This window comes from Mesoplodon bidens (genome assembly GCF_964165515.1).
Source record: "Mesoplodon bidens genome assembly, chromosome: 1".
Classification (NCBI taxonomy): domain Eukaryota; kingdom Metazoa; phylum Chordata; class Mammalia; order Artiodactyla; family Ziphiidae; genus Mesoplodon; species Mesoplodon bidens.
Genome location: NC_138176.1, coordinates 113,941,147 through 113,961,111, shown reverse-complemented (window position 1 = coordinate 113,961,111; position 19,965 = coordinate 113,941,147).

Genomic DNA, 19,965 nt, shown 5'->3' with positions numbered 1-19,965 from the left:
CCTGAATTCAGTCAATCCAAGTTCCAGCTGACCTGGATTCGCCAGGGGATGCCCTAAAACAGAGACAGCCACCTGTGTTCCCTTCCTCTTGGTACTTAGGCTGGGGGTGGGGTGTGGGGGGGTCTTTCCTTTCCCAGGAAGTGGTTCATTTTCCCTCCTCCGTTACAGATCCTGAAAAACAACCACCCAGAGCATCCCACCCCCTCCCATTTGGTCCTTTCATCTCTAATAGGAAATCCTTAATTTTTTCCCTTCGTTTCCAATCTGAGAGGTTACCTGAATGTTCTAGTGAGTTTTCAACTCCCCCTTAAACTGGATGCCCTGCTAATCAGCATATATCCCTACTTCTGGCTCTTCCCCACTGGCCAGGAGAAGTGGCAGGCCTGGGTCAAGCCATGGCACAGACTGCAGAGGGTCAGGCAAATGACCCTGGGGAGGGCCTCAGAGCAGATGCTTTCTGGTTTAATTGGGAGGATAGACTGGAGTCAGGCTCAGGAAATGAGACAGAGTTCAGAGACCAGGTAGTGGCCCTTTCGGCAGCTTCTCCTCTCCTCATTCCACAAACATCACACAAGCACCCCCCAAGTGCATGCACACACACAGAATGTGAGTCTACACACTGACCTCACCTACCACTCCCCTCTCTCACCCTGGCTCCAGCCAGGTCGACTGCTCCACATACCAGGCTGGTTCCTGCTGCAGGACCTTTGCACTGACTGTTCCCTCTGCTTAGAACACTCATAGCTCCTTCCGTGGCTTCCTTTTAGTCTTTACTCAATTGCCACCTTTTCAGTGAGGCTTTCCCTGACCACCTTATTTAAAGTTCACACTTCCCTTCCACCACCACATTCCCCAAACCCCAACTCATCTCTATTTTCTCCATAGCACTTGGCCCTTTTTACATATGAGATAATTTACTTATCATATTTATTTTTTCTCCCTCAACTAGGATGTAAGTTCCATGACAGAAGGAACGTTCGTCGCTTTCATTCAATGCCGTATTGCTAATGCCTAAATCTAGGGGTCAACAAAAAATAGCCACTAGGCCAAATCCCACCTACCTTCATTTTAGTATAGCCAGCAAGTTCAGAAATGTTTTATATTTTGAAATGTTTTTTTAAAAAAACCCAAACAAAACAACAACAACAACAAAAACCCACTATTAGTTTTTCAGAGAGACAGTTGCTTCAAGATTTGAGGACATTATCTCTTGACCCACAAAGCCTAAAATATCAATATTTACTATATGGCCCTTTACAGAAAACGTTCACCTACTCCAGCCTAAAACAATGCCCAGCACATAGTAGATGCTGAAAGAAGGAACGAATGAATGAATGAATAAATGACCACCGTTTTACTTTTAATTAAAGAACTGAATAGAGAACAGACTTGTGGTTGCCACAAGTTGGGGAGGGGGAGGGATGGAGTGGGAGTTTGGGGTTAGCAGATGCAAACTATTCCATATAGAATGGATAAACAACAAAGTCCTACTGTATAGCATGGGGAACTATATTCAATATCCTGTCATAAACTATAATGGAAAAGAATATAAAAAAGAATATGTATATGTATAACGGAATCACTTTGCTGTGTAGCAGAAATTAACACAACAATGTAAATCAACTATACTTCGATTAAAAAATTAAAAAGTAAAAAAATAAAGAACTCAAATAGGAACTACGTGGCTGTATTTAGGAGGCATTTGATTTTCGGAATTACGTGGATCGAAGGGGAGAAAGTGGGTGTCTCTCTTGTTTGTTAGAGGGGTCAGAGGAAACAGAAGGTATATATAGGACAAAGTAAAAGGAAGGGAGACGCAAGAGGGAAGAGATATGGGAACATATGTATACATATAGCTGATTCACTTTGTTATAAAGCAGAAACTAACACACCATTGTAAAGCAATTATACTCCAATAAAGATGTAAAAAAAAATAAAAGGAATAGTAGAAAGGGAAAGAAGTGGAAGGAGAGGGAGAAGAAGGGAAGAAAATGAGGAGAGTGTGAGACCAGGGCCTCACAGAAGGGTGGTATGTACCTCGCTGCTCCTCGCAGAGTCTGGATGCTCAACCAAAGAGAAGAAAAGTGTCTGTTCCATTTGGTCCAAAGACATTCATGGACCAACTAATGGATGCAAGGCCTTACGCCAAGCTCTCTAATGAGAATTCAGAAACAATCATATAAATGCCAGCTGACCAGGATCTGACGGTCTTGTGCAGTGGGTCTCAAAATATCAGCATCAGAATCCTCTGGAGGGCTTGTTAAAACACAGATATGGGGCCCACCCCCCGGGTTTCTGACTCAGTAGGTCTTGGTGGGACCCTGAGAATGTGCACTTCAACCAGTTCCCAAATGCTACTGCTGGTCCCACATTTTGAGAACCACTGGGCTTGTATCTCCTCATCAGGGAGGAATGATTAAAAACACGGGAGTGGTGTGGAGAAAACCTGCAACTTTCATTAAAGGCAACAAATCTATTTGCACATCAGATGGACTCCAATCCTTTGATAGAGGACCTGCTCAAGTTGTCACCTGACATCTATTTTCCATTCCACTCCCATGACCAAAAATCATTCCTTGGCCCTTGCACACACCCTTCAGGCTAACCTGTGCTTATGAATTACTTTTTCTTTCACGCCTACCCTTGAGTTTCATATTCATCGGATTTAATCTGCAGTCAGATGTTGAAAAGTGGATCAGCTGGTATGTGTTGATCTCACACCCTCTTGTATCTTTCCATAAAGAATTTGAGGGGATGTACAGTTAAAATGACAACAAATTTTAAAAATTGAGAACAGATTGATATAGATGGAAGTAGAAGATCAAGATGGGAGAAATGAGGGACTTCCCTGGTGGTCCAGTGGTTAAGAATCTGCGCTTCCACTGCAGGGGGCACGGGTTCAATCCCTGGTCAGGGAAATAAGATCCCACATGCCACACAGTGCGGCCAAAACAAAAAAAAAGAAAGTTGTGGAAATGATAAAGGAGTTAATACAGACCATAGGGTCTGCACAGCTATTAAAGTTGAACCTTACATTTTACTCTGAGAGTTCCATGAGCAGACAAACCAAAAGAGAAAATCAGTCAGTTAACTCCTCAGGGGAAAACTCATAGCAGTCCCTTAGGGAGGGTGAAGTTTCTCCTGGCACTTGGATTTGAAGACAATCTAAGACTCTGGATAACATTACAAGCAAGGTCCTCAACAATCTACAAGTGATAAATGAGAGTATTTCCTGCAGCTGTCTCTTCTAGGATCCCCCCTTTGTGAGCCAGGAGCAACTTTACATGAGCCAAGGCACAAGACAGTGTGAACAGCTCTATATGGGGCCAAATAACCTGATCAAGGTGTGCATTTTTCTGATGTTCCAGAATGTTCCAGAGTCATCAGAAGGATGAGTAGACTACATGTTTCAAACAACCAGCCTTAAAACTTTGACTTTCAACCAGGCTTTGCTGACTGTTAAACAGCAAACTAGTCTTCAGGAGAGACCATAAGCAGGCATTGAGTGCTACAGATCAAGGGCTAAGCCACATTCTTTAAGGATCACCCTAGGGATTGAGGGTCAGCATCTGGAATTTTTATTCTTTTTTTTTTTTTGGCCATGCTGTGCAGCATGCGGGATCTTAGTTCCCTCACCAGGGGTCAAACCCCCTGCAGTGGAAGCTCAGAGTCTTAACCACTGGACCACCAGGGAAGTCCCTGCATCTGGAATTTTTAGGACTTTTTGCCTACAAGTCACTGAAACCCCTCAATATGGCTTGAGCCCAAAGGTGATTTACATTATCTCACAAGACCACAAATCCAGGGGCAGGGCTGGTTGGTTCAGTGGCCCAGCAATGTGGGTAGCTATGGGGGTCTAAGACCTCTAGTGAAGTGCCTTCTACTCACTTCATTGTCTCCAACAAATTAGTGAAAACTAACCAGTGGTAATATTTCCAAATTACTTACCTATATTGTAGGACTGTTCAGCATAAAAATTACCTAATGTAGAATTATTCACTCTATCTAGACTAAACATTTCTATTAATATACATATTATGCACACAATATCCCCTTTTGGGTATAGGTTAAAAGGTCCATCCTACCCAGCGCTGGTCTGTGGATTGTTACCAGTCCCCAATGAGACAAGTACAGAACCTGAGAGCAACTGTGATTGGAAATTGTATAGCAATTTGACAGAGTAATTTTTTTTTTTTTTTTTTTTTTGCGTGGTATGTGGGCCTCTCACTGTTGTGGCCTCTCCCATTGCGGAGCACAGGCTCCGGATGTGCAGGCTCAGTGGCCATGGCTCACGGGCCCAGCCACTCCGCGGCATGTGGGATCTTCCTGGACCGGGGCGCGAACCCGTGTCCCCTGCATCGGCAGGAGGACTCTCAACCACTGCGCCACCAGGGAAGCCCTGACAGAGTAATTTTATGTCCATCCAATCTAATCATTACAAATGTAAGATTTATGTCTTTTTAGAATTTTCATTTTAATTGTGTTTTACAAAAGTATTAGTCCACGACAGAGTGGACATTTACAGACTGCTCCTTCACCTCAGGCAGACCCAGAAGCACTCCTCCGGGCAGGCTCCTGCACTAGATCATCAGTCACAGTATAGGTATGGATTCCTCTCTCCTCAGGGGCTCCCAGCCCTCACTCTGGACCAGATCCTGTAAAGAGCTCCTGTCACAGCCAAGTCCGGATTCAACGTGCAAGCACTGGAAAAGTGCAGAATCAGAATGGACCCTGCGGGGGAAGCTTTCACCATCCGCTGTGAGAGGTTGGGGTTCTTCTACCCTGTAGACAGGGCCTCTCTTTCTGTGATTGGTCCCCTAACAGTGTTGCATTTGGCCCTTCCCTGTGATTCCTTTCTCACATAATAGAAGTCCGGAGGCCAGCAGTTCAGGCAGTGGGGCAGCTCCATGCATCCTCAGGGACCCTTGCAGCTCACTGCAGCCCCCTCCCTGGGTGTGCCTCGTGATTCAAGTTGACTGCTGAGCTCCAGTCCACACATCTGCATTCCAGGCAGCAGATGAAGGAAGGAAGAAGAACTCCCCAGAAGCCTTTCACAAGGTAAATACGGAAGATACTTTTAACAAAACTATTCATATCACAGAACCTGTTGGTTTTCAAGTTCATTGGCATGCACAGTTTCTAGGCCAGGTCTTTTCCCACTGGGCCACTCAGCCATTAGTAGGACATGGGTCAAACTGCTGTATGTTTCTTCCTAGCATTAGAATGAAGAGAGGGTTAAACAACCAGGTCCTACTGTATAGCACAGGGAACTATATTCAGTATCCTGTGATAAACCATAATGGAAAAGAATGTGTATATATATATATATATATAGTAAATCAACTATATTTCAATAAAATAAATTTTAAAAAAAGAAGGAAGAGAGGGTTGAAATGTCCCTTCTTGATCTGTTTCCATTGTCTGGGTTTAAATTTTCTTTTTTCTTGTAACTTTGTGCATAAGGAATGGATTGTTTGTAATCAGAATTAAATGGAGTGATGGGAATTATCCCGAATGGAGCTTGGAGAGACAGCCCAATCCCGACAGTCAGCAGATCATCAGCTTTGATCAATGATTCTCCATCTCTCCAGCCCCTTCCCCTCACACCTTGCTGTCCCACAGCAACCTAGCAACCTCTTCGGACAAAGACAAAAAGTTCACTATTGATCTGATTTGTTCTTTTACAGCTCTGTAAAGGGAAGAGCCCTGCCTTTGAAAACTTGCATTGCCTTTTGCTAATTGAGTGTCCTTGAGCAAGGTATTTACTCTGACTCTCAGTTTCCTCATCTGTAAAATGAGAGTTAAAATACTCCTGCAGATTACATGAGATTGTAGATATACTTTGTAAATTAAAGAGTTCTCAGCCAAGATGAGATGTTGCTACAATCATTGATCTAACAGGGTGCAGGAAAGGGAGAGATGGATTCTCTTGGGGAGGGGTCTGGGAAGGATTTTTGCAGTAGGTAGATTTGAACTGATTCTGTCGAAAGGTTAAAAGGCACACGTCTTGTTTCTCCAGTGTTGGTGGTGATTTTGTCCACGTTCTACCGCTCAACTCGCCTTACCCCTCACTCCCAGCAGCGGCAATACATTATCGAGGGCCATAAAAATGTTCTCATCCTTTGACCCAGTAATCCTATTTGGGGTAGAAGATTTGAAGAAATAATCCCCAGAGAGAAAGAGCAATATTCACTGCAGATGTTTTTTAATAGCAGCCAAAAAAAAAAAAAGGAAACAGCCTAAATGCTAACAGATGGGAGATGGTCAGATTAATTAAGCTCAAATAAATGCAATGTTTGCAAAGTAATAATTATGAAAGCTATGTCACAACATGGAAAATCATGACATTATCATGTTAACTGGAGAAAAGTGAATCTAAGTGTATGGGACTTCCCTGGCAGTCCAGTAGTTAAGACTCCGTGCTTCCACTGCAGGGGGCGTGGCTTCATTCATGGTCGGGGAACTAAGACCCCACATGCTGCGGAATAAAGTGATGTATGTATACTCTAGTGGCAGCCCTGTATAGAATATTATCATATTTGAACACATTCGAATCCAAAAAAAAAAACTTGTATTTGAGTTAAGTCTTAGGTTGCCTTAAAAATGTTTACACAAACACTTGAATATCATTACATGGGTGGAAAGAGTATTGTGTTTGGAGTTAGACGAAGGCACATTAGCCTCAGCTATAACATTAATTAGCTGTTGAGACCTTGGGAAACCATTTAAATACTCTGAGTCCCAGTTTCCTCACGAGTAAAGTGGAACAGACACAAGGCTGCTGTAATGATTAGATGACATCACATATATGATACATACTTTGTAAATGGCCCAGATGTAACCATCCTTTTTGCCCACCAGGTGGTGAGTGAGCCAGTCCCCAAACCTCATCCATTTTCTTCGGCCTGGGGAAGGACCGTAGACTCAGTGCAGGTCTCACACCTGTGAAAGGAGAGGGAGGAAGCAGGAGGATGGGTGGGAAGACACTCAGGCTGCAATGTGACTCTTGGCCAAGTCACCTAAAGGAGGTGACTGCATCTCGCAGGAGTGGGGCTGCGTAGTACCCTGTCAGACTCAGTAAAGCGGCGCCACAGCGTGACATGTCAGTGGGTGCGGAGGGCCAGCTCTACCTACCTGTAGCCGCTCGCTATTCTTTGACTAGAGGGGGCCCATTCTTGCTCAGGAACTTTAAATTTGCGGTCCCCTGCACTGCAGCGCAACCCTGTCCAGACATTCGCCTGGAATGCTCCTTCACCCTGCACACATGTGGCTCACTCCCTCACTCCCTCAGGCCTCGGCTTCAAAGGTATTTCCTTGAAGAGGACTTCCCTGATCACCCTAAATAAAACTACCTCTGACACCCACCCATGTAAATTCTTATCCTAATTTTTTTCCTAATTTATTTTTATTCACAGTACTGTTGCAACAGCGTCAGGTACATAGTAGGTGCTCAGTAAATATTAATTGATGAATAAGTGATCAGTATAGTTCATTAAAGGTGTAACTATAAATGCTAGATAAAATTATTTGGCATCAATTAACCCATCAAAAAGTATGCCCTGTCCTCAGTACTTGAATGGATACACCTGGCTGACCCCAGTGGGTCTGTGAAACAGGCCAATTGTGCCTTAAGCACTCTGGTTCTTCCAGACTCTTATTTTTCAGTCCTCAATGGTGCCCTCTCATACCTCTTTTAGCCCCTTGAAATTCTCTGTTATGTCAAAACATGCTTTTCATTACTCACAAATGTAGGTGCCCTCTGATTTTTTTTTAACGTTTTTACTGGAGTATAATTGCTTTACAATGCTGTGTTAGTTTCTGCTTAATAACAAAGTGAATCAGTTATACATATACATATATCTCCATACCTCTTCCCTCTTGCGTCTCCCTCCCTCCCACCCTCCCTATCCCACCCTTCTAGCTGGTCACAAAGCACCGAGCTGATCTCCCTGTGCTATGTGACTGCTTCCCACTAGCTATCAATTTTACATTTGGTAGTGTATATATGTCCATATATACACTACCACTCTCTCACTTTGTCTCAGTTTACCCTTCCCCCTCCCCGTGTCCTCAAGTCCATTCTCTAGTAGGGCTGAGTCTTTATTCCCGTCTTGCCCCTAGGTTCTTCATGACCTTTTTTTTTTTTTTTAGATTCCATATATATGTGTTAGCATACAGTATTTGTTTTTCTTTTCTGACATACTTCACTCTGTATGACAGACTCTAGGTCCATCCACCTCACTACAAATAACTCAATTTCATTTCTTTTTATGGCTGGGTAATATTCCATTGTATATATGTGCCACATCTTCTTTATCCATTCATCTATTGATGGACACTTAGGTTGCTTCCATGTCCTGGCTATTGTAAATAGTGCTGCAATGAACACTGTGGTACATGACTCTTTTTGAATTATGGTTTTCTCAGGGTGTATGCCCAATAGTGGGATTGCTGGACCGTATGGTAGTTCTATTTTTAGTTTTTTAAGGAACCTCCATACTGTTCTCCATAGTGACTGTATCAATTTACATTCCCACTAACAGTGTAAGAGGGTTCCCTTTTCTCCACACCCTTTCCAGCATTTACTGTTTGTAGATTTTTTTTTTTTGTAGATTTTTTGATGATGGCCATTCTGACCAGTGTGAGATGATATTGCATTGTAGTTTTGATTTGCCTTTCTCTAATGATTCATGATGTTGAGCATTCTTTCATGTGTTTGTTGGCAATCTGTATATCTTCTTTGGAGAAATGTCTATTTAGGTCTTCTGCCCATTTTTGGATTGGGTTTTTTTCTTTTTTAGATATTGAGCTGTATGAGCTGCTTGTATATTTTGGAGATTAATCCTTTGTCAGTTGCTTCATTTGCAAATATTTTCTCCCGTTCTGAGGGTTGTCTTTTCATCTTGTTTATGGTTTCCTTTGCTGTGCAAAAGCTTTTAAGTTTCATTAGATCCCATTTGTTTATTTTTGTTTTTATTTCCATTCCTCTAGGAGGTGTCAGAAAGGATTAAAAAGGATCTTGCTGTGATTTATGTCATAGAGTGTTCTGCCTATGTTTTCCTCGAAGAGTTTGATAGTTTCTGGACTTACATTTAGGTCTTTAATCCATTTTGAGTTTATTTTTGTGTATGGTGTTAGGGAATGTTCTAATTTCATTCTTTTACATGTAGCTGTCCAGTTTTCCCAGCACCACTTGTTGAAGAGGTTGTCTTTTCTCCATTTGTACATTCTTACCTCCTTTATCAAAGATAAGGTGACCATGTGTGTGTGGATTTATCTCTGGGCTTTCTATCCTGCTCCATTGATCTATATTTCTGTTTTTGTGCCAGTACCATACTGTCTTGATTACTGTAGCTTTGTAGTATAGTCTGAAGTCCAGGAGCCTGATTCCTCCATTTCCGTTTTTCTTTCTCAAAATTGCTTTGGCTATTCAGGGTCTTTTGTGTTTCCATACAAACTGTGAACTTTTTTGTTCTAGTTCAGTGAAAAATGCCCATGGTAGTTTGATAGGGATTGCATTGAATCTGTAGGTTTCTTTGGGTAGTATAGTCATTTTCACAGTGTTGATTCTTCCAATCCAAGAACATGGTATACCTCTCCATCTATTTGTGTCATCTTTAATTTCTTTCATCAGTGTCTTATACTTTTCTGCATACAGGTCTTTTGTCTCCTGAGGTAGGTTTATTCCTAGGTATTTTATTTTTTTGTTGCAATGGTAAATGGGAGTGTTTTCTTAATTTCACTTTCAGATTTTTCATCATTAGTGTATAGGAATGCCAGAGATTTCTGTGCATTAATTTTGTATCCTGCTACTTTACCAAATTCATTGATTAGGTCTAGTCGTTTTCTGGTAGCATCTGTGGGATCCTCTATGTATAGTATCATGTCATCTTCAAACAGTGACAGCTTTACTTCTTCTTTTCCAATTTGGATTCCTTTTATTTCCTTTTCTTCTCTGATTGCTGTGGCTAAAACTTCCAAAACTATGTTGAATAATAGTGGTGAGAGTGGACAACCTTGTCTTGTTCCTGATCTTAGTGGAAATGGTTTCAGTTTTTCACCATTGAGGACGATGTTGGCTGTGGGTTTGTCATATATGGCCTTTATTATGTTGAGGAAAGTTCCCTCTATGCCTACTTTCTGCAGGGTTTTTATCATAAATGGGTGTTGAATTTTGTCGAAAGCTTTCTCTGCATCTATTGAGATGATCATGTGGTTTTTCTCCATCAATTTGTTAATATAGTGTATCACATTGATTGATTTGCGTATATTGAAGAATACTTGCATTCCTGGGATAAACCCCACTTGATCATGGTGTATGATCCTTTTAATGTGTTGTTGGATTCTGTTTGCTAGTATCTTGTTGAGGATTTTTGCATCTATGTTCATCAGTGACATTGGCCTGCAGTTTTCTTTTTTTGTGGCATCTTTGTCTGGTTTTGGTATCAGGGTGATGGTGCCCTTGTAGAATGAGTTTGGGAGTGTTCCTCCCTCTGCTATATTTTGGTAGAGTTTGAGAAGGAAAAGTGTTAGCTCTTCTCTAAATGTTTGATAGAATTTGCCTGTGAAGCCATCTGGTCCTGGGCTTTTGTTTGTTGGAAGATTTTTAATCACAGTTTCAATTTCAGTGCTTCTGATTAGTCTGTTCATATTTTCTATTTCTTCCTGGTTCAGTCTCGGAAGGTTGTGCATTTCTAAGAATTTGTCCATTTCTTCCAGGTTGTCCATTTTATTGGCATAGAGTTGCTTGTAGTAATCTCTTATGATCCTTTGTATTTCTGCAGTGTCAGTTGTTACTTCCCCCTTTTCATTTCTAATTGTATTGATTTGAATCTTCTCCCTTTTTTTTCTTGATGAGTCTGGCTAATGGTTTATCAATTTTGTTTATCTTCTCAGAGAACCAGCTTTTAGTGTTATTGATATTTGCTATCATTTCCTTCATTTGTTTTTCATTTATTTCTAACTGATCTTTATGATTTCTTTCCTTCTGCTACCTTTGAGGTTTTTTTGTTCTTCTTTCTCTAATTGCTTTAGGTGTAGGGTTAGGTTGTTTATTTGAGATGTTTCTTGTTTCTTAAAGTAGGATTGTATTGCTATAAACTGCCCTCTTAGAAGTGCTTTTGCTGCATCCCATAGGTTTTGTGTCATCCTGTTTTCATTGTCATTTGTTTCTACGTATTTTTTGATTTCCTCTTTGATTTCTTCAGTGATCTCTTGGTTATTAAGTATTGTATTGTTTAGCCTCCATGTGTTTGTATTTTTTACAGATTTTTTCCTGTAATTGATATCTAGTCTCATAGCATTGTGGTCAGAAAAGATACTTGATACAATTTCAATTTCTTAAATTTACCAAGGCTTGACTTGTGACCCAAAATATAATCTATCCTGGAGAGTGTTCCATGAGCACTTGAGAAGAAAGTGTATTCTGTTGTTTTTGGATGGAATGTCCTATAAATATCAATTAAATCCATCTTGTTTAAGGTATCATTTAAAGCTTGTGTTTCCTTATTTATTTTCATTTTGGATGATCTGTCCATTGGTGAAAGTGAGGTGTTAAAGTCCCCCTACTATGATTGTGTTACTGTCGATTTCCCGTTTTATGGCTGTTAGCACTTGCCTTATGTATTGAGGTGCTCCTATGCTGGGTGCATAAATGTTTATAATTGTTATCTCTTCTTCTTGGATTGATCCCTTAATCATTATGTAGTGTCCTTCTTTGTCTCTTGTAATAGTCTTTATTTTAAAGTCTATTTTGTCTGATATGAGAATTGCTACTCCAGCTTTCTTTTGATTTCCATTTGCATGGAATATCTTTTTCCATCCCCTCACTTTCAGTCTGTATGTGTCCCTAGGTCTGAAGTGGGTCTCTTGTAGACAGCATATATATGGGTCTTGTTTTTGTATCCATTCAGCCAGTCTATGTCTTTTGGTGGGAGCATTTAATCCATTTACATTTAAGATAATTATCGATATGTATGTTCCTATTACCATTTTCTTAATTGTTTTGGGTTTGTTATTGTAGGTCTTTTCCTTCTCTTGTATTTCCTACCTAGAGAAGTTCCTTTAGCATTTGTTGTCAAGCTGGTTTGGTGGTGCTGAATTCTCTTAAGTTTTGCTTGTCTGTAAACATTTTAATTTCTCCATCAAATCTGAATGAGATCCTTGCTGGATAGAGTAATCTTGGTTGTAGGTTTTTCACTTTCATCACTTTAAATATGTCCTGTCGCTCCCTTCTGGCTTGCAGAGTTTCTGCTGAAATATCAGCTGTTAACCTTATGGGGATTCCCTTGTGTGTTGTTTTTCCCTTGCTGCTTTTAATATTTTTTCTTTGTCTTTAATTTTTTTTTTTTTTTTTTTTTTTTTTTTTTTTTTTTTGTGGTACGCGGGCTTCTCACTGCTGTGGCCTCTCCCGTTGCGGAGCACAGGCTCCGGACGCGCAGGCTCAGCGGCCATGGCGCACGGACCCAGCCACTCCGCGGCATGTGGGATCTTCCCAAACCGGGGCGTGAACCCGTGTCCCCTGCATCGGCAGGCGGACTCTCAACCACTGCGCCACCAGGGAAGCCCGTCTTTGTCTTTAATTTTTGATAGTTTGATTAATATGTGTCTTGGCGTGTTTCTCCAATTAATTATTTCCTTACCCAAATTAGGGAAGTTTTCAACTATAATCTCTTCAAATGTTCTCTCAGTCCCTTTCTTTTTCTCTTATTCTTCTGGGAATCCTATAATTCTAATGTTGGTGTGTTTAATATTGTCCCAGAGGTCTCTGAGACTGTCCTCAATTCTTTCCATTCTTTTTTTCTTTATTCTGCTCTGCAGTAGTTATTTCCACTATTTTATCTCCCAGGTCACTTATCCATTCTTCTGCCTCAGTTATTCTGCTATTGATCCCTTCTAGAAAATTTTTAATTTCACTATTGTGTTGTTCATGATTGTTTGTTTTCTCTTTAGTTCTTCTCGGTCCTTGTTAAACATTTCTTGTATTTTCTCCAGTCTATTTCCAAGATTTTGGATCATCTTTACTATCATTATTCTGAATTCTTTTTCAGGTAGACTGCCGATTTCCTCTTCATTTGTTAGGTCTGGTGGGTTTTTACCCTGCTCCTTCATCTGCTGTGTGTTTCTTTGTCTTCTCATTTCCCTTAACTTAGTGTGTTTGGGGTCTCCTTTTCGCAGGCTGCATGTTCGTAGTTCCCGTTGTTTTTGGTGTCTGCCCCCAGTGGCTAGGGTTGGTTCAGTGGGTTGTGTAGGCTTCCTGGTGGAGGGGACTAGTGCCTGTGTTCTGGTGGATGAGGCTGGATCTTGTCTCTCTGGTGGGCAGGTCCACGTCTGGTGGTGTGTTTTTGGGTGTCTGTGGCCTTATTATGATTTCAGGCAGCCTCTGTGCTAATGGGTGGGCTTGTGTTCGTGTCTTGCTAGTCATTTGGCATAGGGTGTCCAGCATTGTAGCTTGCTGGTCATTGAGTGGAGCTGGCTCCTGGCGTTGAGATGGAGATCTCTGGGAGGTTTTCACTGTTTGTTATTATGTGGAGCTGGGAGGTCTCTGGTGGACCAATGTCCTGAACTTCGCTCTCCCACCTCAGAGGCACAGCCCTGATGCCTGGCTGGGACACCAAGAGTCTGTTATCCACATGGCTCAGAATAAAAGGGAGAAAGAAAGAAAGAAAGAAGGAAAGAAAGAAAGAAAGAAAGGAAGGAAGAAAGAAAGAAAACAAAGAAAAAGATAAAATAAAATAAAATAAAAAAGTTATTAAAATAAAAAACAAGAAATAATTATTAAAAAAATTTTTAAGTAATTTAAAAAAAAGAAAGAAAGAACTACCAAACCAAGAAACAAATCCACCAATGATAACAAGTGCTGAAAAGTATTCTAAAACAAACAAACAAATAAACAAAAAAGTGGACAGACAGAACCCTCAGACAAATGGTAAAAGCAAAGCTATACAGACAAAATTACACACAGAAGCATACGCATACACACTCACAAAAGGAGAAAAAGGGAAAAATATATATATATCGTTGCTCCAAAAGTCCACCTCTTCAATTTGGGATGATTCGTTGTGTATTCAGGTGTTCCAGAGATGAAGGGTACATCAAGTTGACTATGGAGATTTAATCCGCTGCTCCTGAGGCTGCTGGGAGAGATTCCCCTTTCTCTTCTTTGTTTGCACAGCTCCTGGGATTCAGTTTTGGATTTGGCCCCGCCTCTCCATGTAGGTCGCCTGAGGGCATGTGTTCTTCGCTCAGACAGAACGGGGTTAAAGGAGCAGCTGCTTAGGGGGCTCTGGCTCACTCAGGCCGGGGGGGAGGGAGGGGTACGGAGTGTGAGGCGAGCCTGCGGTGGCAGAGGCCGGCGTGACGTTGCACCAGCCTGAGTGGCCTCTGATTTTAATTGGAAGGAAAACCTCAAGTTCAACAAAATTAAAACCAGTGGGTAAATAGGAATTGGAGGAGTTTTTTGTACCCTCTAAAATAATTCCATGAAGGCAGTTGTCTAGTCTATTTTGTAGAAAGATAAAATATCCAGAGAAGAAATTACAATGCCCAGGAGGTACAGATTCTAAGCACAGCATCTAAGCACTAAGGAAATGACATGTAGCCCATACCACAGAACTATATTGTTCAAAGAAGTTCTAGTTCAACGTATTTTTTTTTACTTTATTTCCGTAAGCATACTTGATGTCATATGGAAGCATGTTACAGTTTTTTTTTTTTTTTTTTTAAGAAAATCTGTTCCCCACTCACTTTGTTCAGTGGTTAGCTTGTATCAGCATCAAATGTAGAACCAGAGGCTGAATGGCGATGATTGCTTAATCCAATTCCAACAAGGACATTTTTCACAAACATACTTTTGTAATTATTTTTCATCTAATTAGCTAACACAAAGTAATGAGTCATCATGGTCTACCGACCTTCTTGCTGTGACTGAGTACAGTCAGCTACAGTGAACTACATTATAATCCATCAGTCGTCACAACTTATGCTGAATTTAGTTAATTATGCAAATTTCATGTGTTTTTTTTTCATTACAATAAAGTTTACCACATGGAAATGGGAACTTATGATGATTTATTAACAAAAGAAAATTAAGAAGAAATAATATGTTTACTTGCACTTGACTCAGATTGAGTGATATTTAACAATCTTAGGCCATGAGTGTGATCTATCACAAGACACTACTGTTTTCAATGAAACATACAATATTAAAAATCTTTGCTATTCTCTCATAGAAACAGAGAGTAGAATGGTGGTTGCCAGGGGCCGGAAAGTGGAGGAAATGGGGAGATGTTGGTCAAAGGGTACACATTTTCAGTTAAAAGATGAGTAAGTTCTGGGGATGTAATGTACAACATGGTGACTATCTATAGTCAATATTGTGTTGTAGACCTGAAATTTGCTAAAATAGTTGATTTTAAGTGTTCTCACCACACACACACAAAATGCTAACTATGTGAAATGGCAGGTGTGTTAATTATGATAATTGTGAGGTGTTTATTACATGATTATGGTAATTATTTCACAATGTGTATGTAATCAAATCATCACATTGTACAGCTTAAATGTATACAATTTTGTCAATTATATATCAATAAAGCTAGAAAAAATCATAAAGGTTATTAACATATGAAAATCCATTATTGGAATAAGAAAATTGTGAACTGCAGCTGAGAAGCCATAAATATAAGCTTTTTGGATTAATCTCCTAAGTTTCTGTAGTGCTGTCTTCGGATGAACATTGTCTTGGAACATGACATAGTTATAAAAATACTCTCGCAAATTATTTTGGAGAGAAAAAAATATAGAAGAAAAATGGTATGAAGTGAAAAATTTGACAAATAGTGATTGGAAATGGAATTAAATATACGCAGATGCTTTACAAACCCTGAAAATGGGAAAGATAAGAAGTCTTTTTTAATAATAAGAGTAATAATTCTGGTGCTTAAGGAAACATTACTAATTAATTTTACTTTAGGAAAAAACCAAGTGGAGAAATCTGGCAGACACCACTTTAATCAACTGATCAAAGTTAACTCCAGTGTTAATGTCCTTAATTTGACAACTGTATTGTGGCTATGTAAGAGAATCTTCCAATTTTTAGGAAATATACACTGAAGTGTTCAGAGGTAAAGAGATATCATGTTTAAAACGTATCTTCAAATAGTCTAGGTAAAAAATGTGTGTGTGTATATCTGTCTATCTATTTATCTATATATATATAGAGAGAGAAAGGAGACAGAATTAAAGCAATTATGGTGGGCTTCCCTGGTGGTGCAGTGGTTGAGAGTCCGCCTGCTGATGCAGGGGACATGGGTTCGTGTCCCGGTCTGGGAGGATCCCACATGCCGTGGAGCGGCTGGGCCCATGAGCCATGGCCGCTGAGCCTGTGCGTCCGGAGCTTGTGTTCCGCAATGGGAGAGGCCACAGCAGTGAGAGGCCTGTGTACCGCAAAACAAAACAAAAATAAAGCAATTACGGTAAAACTTTTAGAAGAAATCTGGGTGAAGGGTATATGAGAACTTTTTGTATTTCTCTTGCAACATTTATGTAAGTCTGCAAATTACATAAATCAAAATAAAATATTAAAACAACAACAAAAGACAGGTTATGCTGGAGGTCTGATGTTAATGAACCAGCAAAATATCCAGATGAAAACAGGAAGTAGAAATAGAAGGATTAAACTTTATCCTGAAAACTGTGGTATCTTCCAAACCAAACACATCGATGGACATAATGTGTTTCCCCCAAGTACTTTTTATCCAAATCTCCTTTGAGAATACAATAAATTGAGCACCAAATCCTGCTTGATTCTCATCCTTTGGTAGGGATGGTCACTTAATTTAGGATATCCTTATAACAGTTGAGCTTAAGTTGTTTAAAATAGCAATCACCTTATTCATGAGTTAAGTGAATTCCCCTGGAATTGAAACACTGATACGCTGAACTCTGCATGACATCTGGTAAATAAAGGAATAAATATAGCCATATGTGGTCAGTGGTCAAACCTCACAGGAGAGTGAGATTATAACAGACGTCTCCTTCAGTGAAATAGACAACTGAGCTATTTTTCCACTCAGTTGCCTGGACATTTGTCTGAAATAAGCCAAATAGAAAAGTTACCTTGGCTTCTTATGGGTATAGCCTGCTTCCTAAATTTTGTCTTCTTGCCTTATCCCATCACAGCAGTCAATGAAAGAGTACATGTCTCAAAAGTAGGGTTTAACTTAAAGAAAAAAAAATGGCTTAGTCATTTAATTGTGGGTGCATATTGCTACTGCAGATATCAAATGATTTTTTTTTTTTTTTTTTTTTTTGCTGCGTAGGGTCTTAGTTGTGGCACCTGGGATCTTCGTTGCTGTGTGCTGGCTTCTCTCTAGTTGTGGCATGCAGGTTTTCTCTTCCCTGGTTGTGGTGCGCGGGCTCCAGAGCGTCTGGGCTCTGTAGTTTGCTGCATGCGGGCTCTCTAGTTGAGGTACGTGGGCTCAGTAGTTGTGGCACGCAGGCTTAGTTGCCCTGTGGCATCTTAGTTTCCCAACCAGGGATCTAACCTGCATCCCCTGCATTGGAAGGCGGAGTCTTAACCACTGGACCACCAGGGAAGTCCCTCAAATGATTCTTAAAAGTACTATTGAATTCTCAAACAGTTGACTTTTATTAACGTGCATGCAGCATCGTGTTAGGCTCTGTGAACTTTGGAAAAGAAACAGAATACATGATCCTCGCCCCAAAGAGCTTATATCTGGGGAAAAACCCCCCGCATAAAACAACTAGAGAAAAACATCTAGGTATTAAATACACTTAGAAAATGACCAGAGCAAAATATGAAATTAAATATTCTATGATGAAGATTATGATTACACACTAAATGTAGTTGAAACTATAAATTCTAAAGGAGTGGCTGGCACCTGGCCCACATTGTCCTAACAGGAGGCACAGCATAGATGTCATGTCCCCCGGGCACCAGGCAACGTGTGGTGAGTGCAGGGCTATAAATAGGAAATGACAGATAGTTTACAGTATATATCAAACTAACTTAAGCAAGACTATACTAATGAAATTAGGGAACAGAAGCATACATAAATAGAGCGTGAACATTGTGTATAAACAAGGGAGCAAATATGTTTTGTGGATGGAAACTGAGGGAGAAAGCTCTCCTTCTACAGAAAGGCAGGAGGGTGTGGTAGAAAGAATATCACCTTTGGTTTCAGATACACTGGGATTCAAATCCTGGCTCTTCCACTTTGTGAAACTGGGTGCATTAACTCTTGCAGATCTCATTTTCCCTACATCTACTATAAAACTACTAGCTTGTGCAATTGTTATTAGTATTAAATTCGATGCTCCATAAAACATCTAGCAGAAGCAGGCATTCAACAAGGAGCGTCCTCTGTTGTTCTCTGTGTATCTTGTTAAACATCCCACTGTGTTAATATTGTGTCTGTCTTTCCCAGTAGACTATGAGCTGCTTACAAAAGGGATTATGAGTTAATGGTCTTCGTATTTCGAATTCCTACTACAGTATCTGAAACAAAGTGGATTTTTATTAATTGTGGAAATAATAAGAGTCATGAAAAACATACATTTAGATAATAATGATGGCTTAATTCTGTGCTAGGAGCATTTCATGGATCATCTTATTTCATTCCCATAACAATTCTTTGTTTGTGGGAATGAACATCCCATGCAAATGAGGAGGATATAGAAACCTGCCCAAGTTCATAGGGCTAGTAAATGGCAGAGCCCAGGCCTCAGCCAGACTGGACTCCAAGCTACCCGCTGAGTGGAGAACAGCTCTCGCTCTGTATTAGCCGAGGAAAATTCCACCGACCAATAGGAGTTTCAGAAGCTGTCTGAGTACTAAAAAGGCAGAGAATTCGGGAGAGGGGGTGAGAGCATTCCAGGGACAGGCAGCGGCTTCAGAGCCAGCTCTGATGTGAGACAGAAGGTGGGATGGGGGTTTGCAAGGGGGTGAGTCTGAGGGACGGGCCGCGTGGGGCTGGCTGAGCACACACTGGGAAAACTGGGGCCTGTGCAGGTGAGCACAGAGGAAGAAAGAAGGGCCTCTGTATGGGGTTCTCTCCATTGGAACGGGCAGAGCTGGGGCCCAGAAGCCCAGAGACGGGCGGTGCAGCAGCTGAGGCTACGGATGGCATGGGGTAGAGTAGGAAGTCCTTCTGGGGCAGGACGGAGGCTTCAGGCTCCGGGCGCTGCAATTCTGGGAGGGAACTGAAAGAAAAGCCACTGGATCTGGCAACAGATTGCAGGCAGGCAGCGTTAGCTGCTCTTTAACATCAAGAGAAACAAACGTAGCAATAATGACTCCACTTAGTGTAGTGGTGAAGGGGGAACCAGACCACCCTGGGTCTCGGGCAGGCTTGCAGCTGTGTGACCTTAGCAAAGTGATTTAAACCTCTCTGGGTCCCTGTCTCTCTTCTGTAAAGTGGGGATGGTTTCTGTCTCCTAGGGGTATTGTGATTGCAAAACGATGGTGTATTTCGTTGGCTTTTTCTTCATATTTTCTACTGGACTCATGCTCCTTAAACATTATACAGAACTTGCTGTTTATTGGGAGAATTCTCCCAAATTGGGTCCCAGGTCCTTAATTTTAGTGGGCAACAGGCAATGGGGGATACCCTGTTGACCCCTCCAGGTTAACAGGTCTGACACCAAACACATACCCAACTCCCAACTTCCTAGCTCCCATTCCCTGATTTCAAAAGGCAACACAGGTTTTGCAATCCTCCAGGCTCAAAACCTTCCACCCAATTTAAACTCTTCTCCTCTCCCCCCATCCCCCATATCAAATTTATAATCAGGTCTTATTCCTTCTTTCACTGTAATGTCTTTTAGATTCATTTCTTCTCAGTTTTCCTTCCTCATCCCTTTTTTTTTCTTTCAGCGATCCTCTGATGACCTCTGTGTCTCTTCTTTCAACCCAGTGCCAAATTAATGACCAACGGATTATTT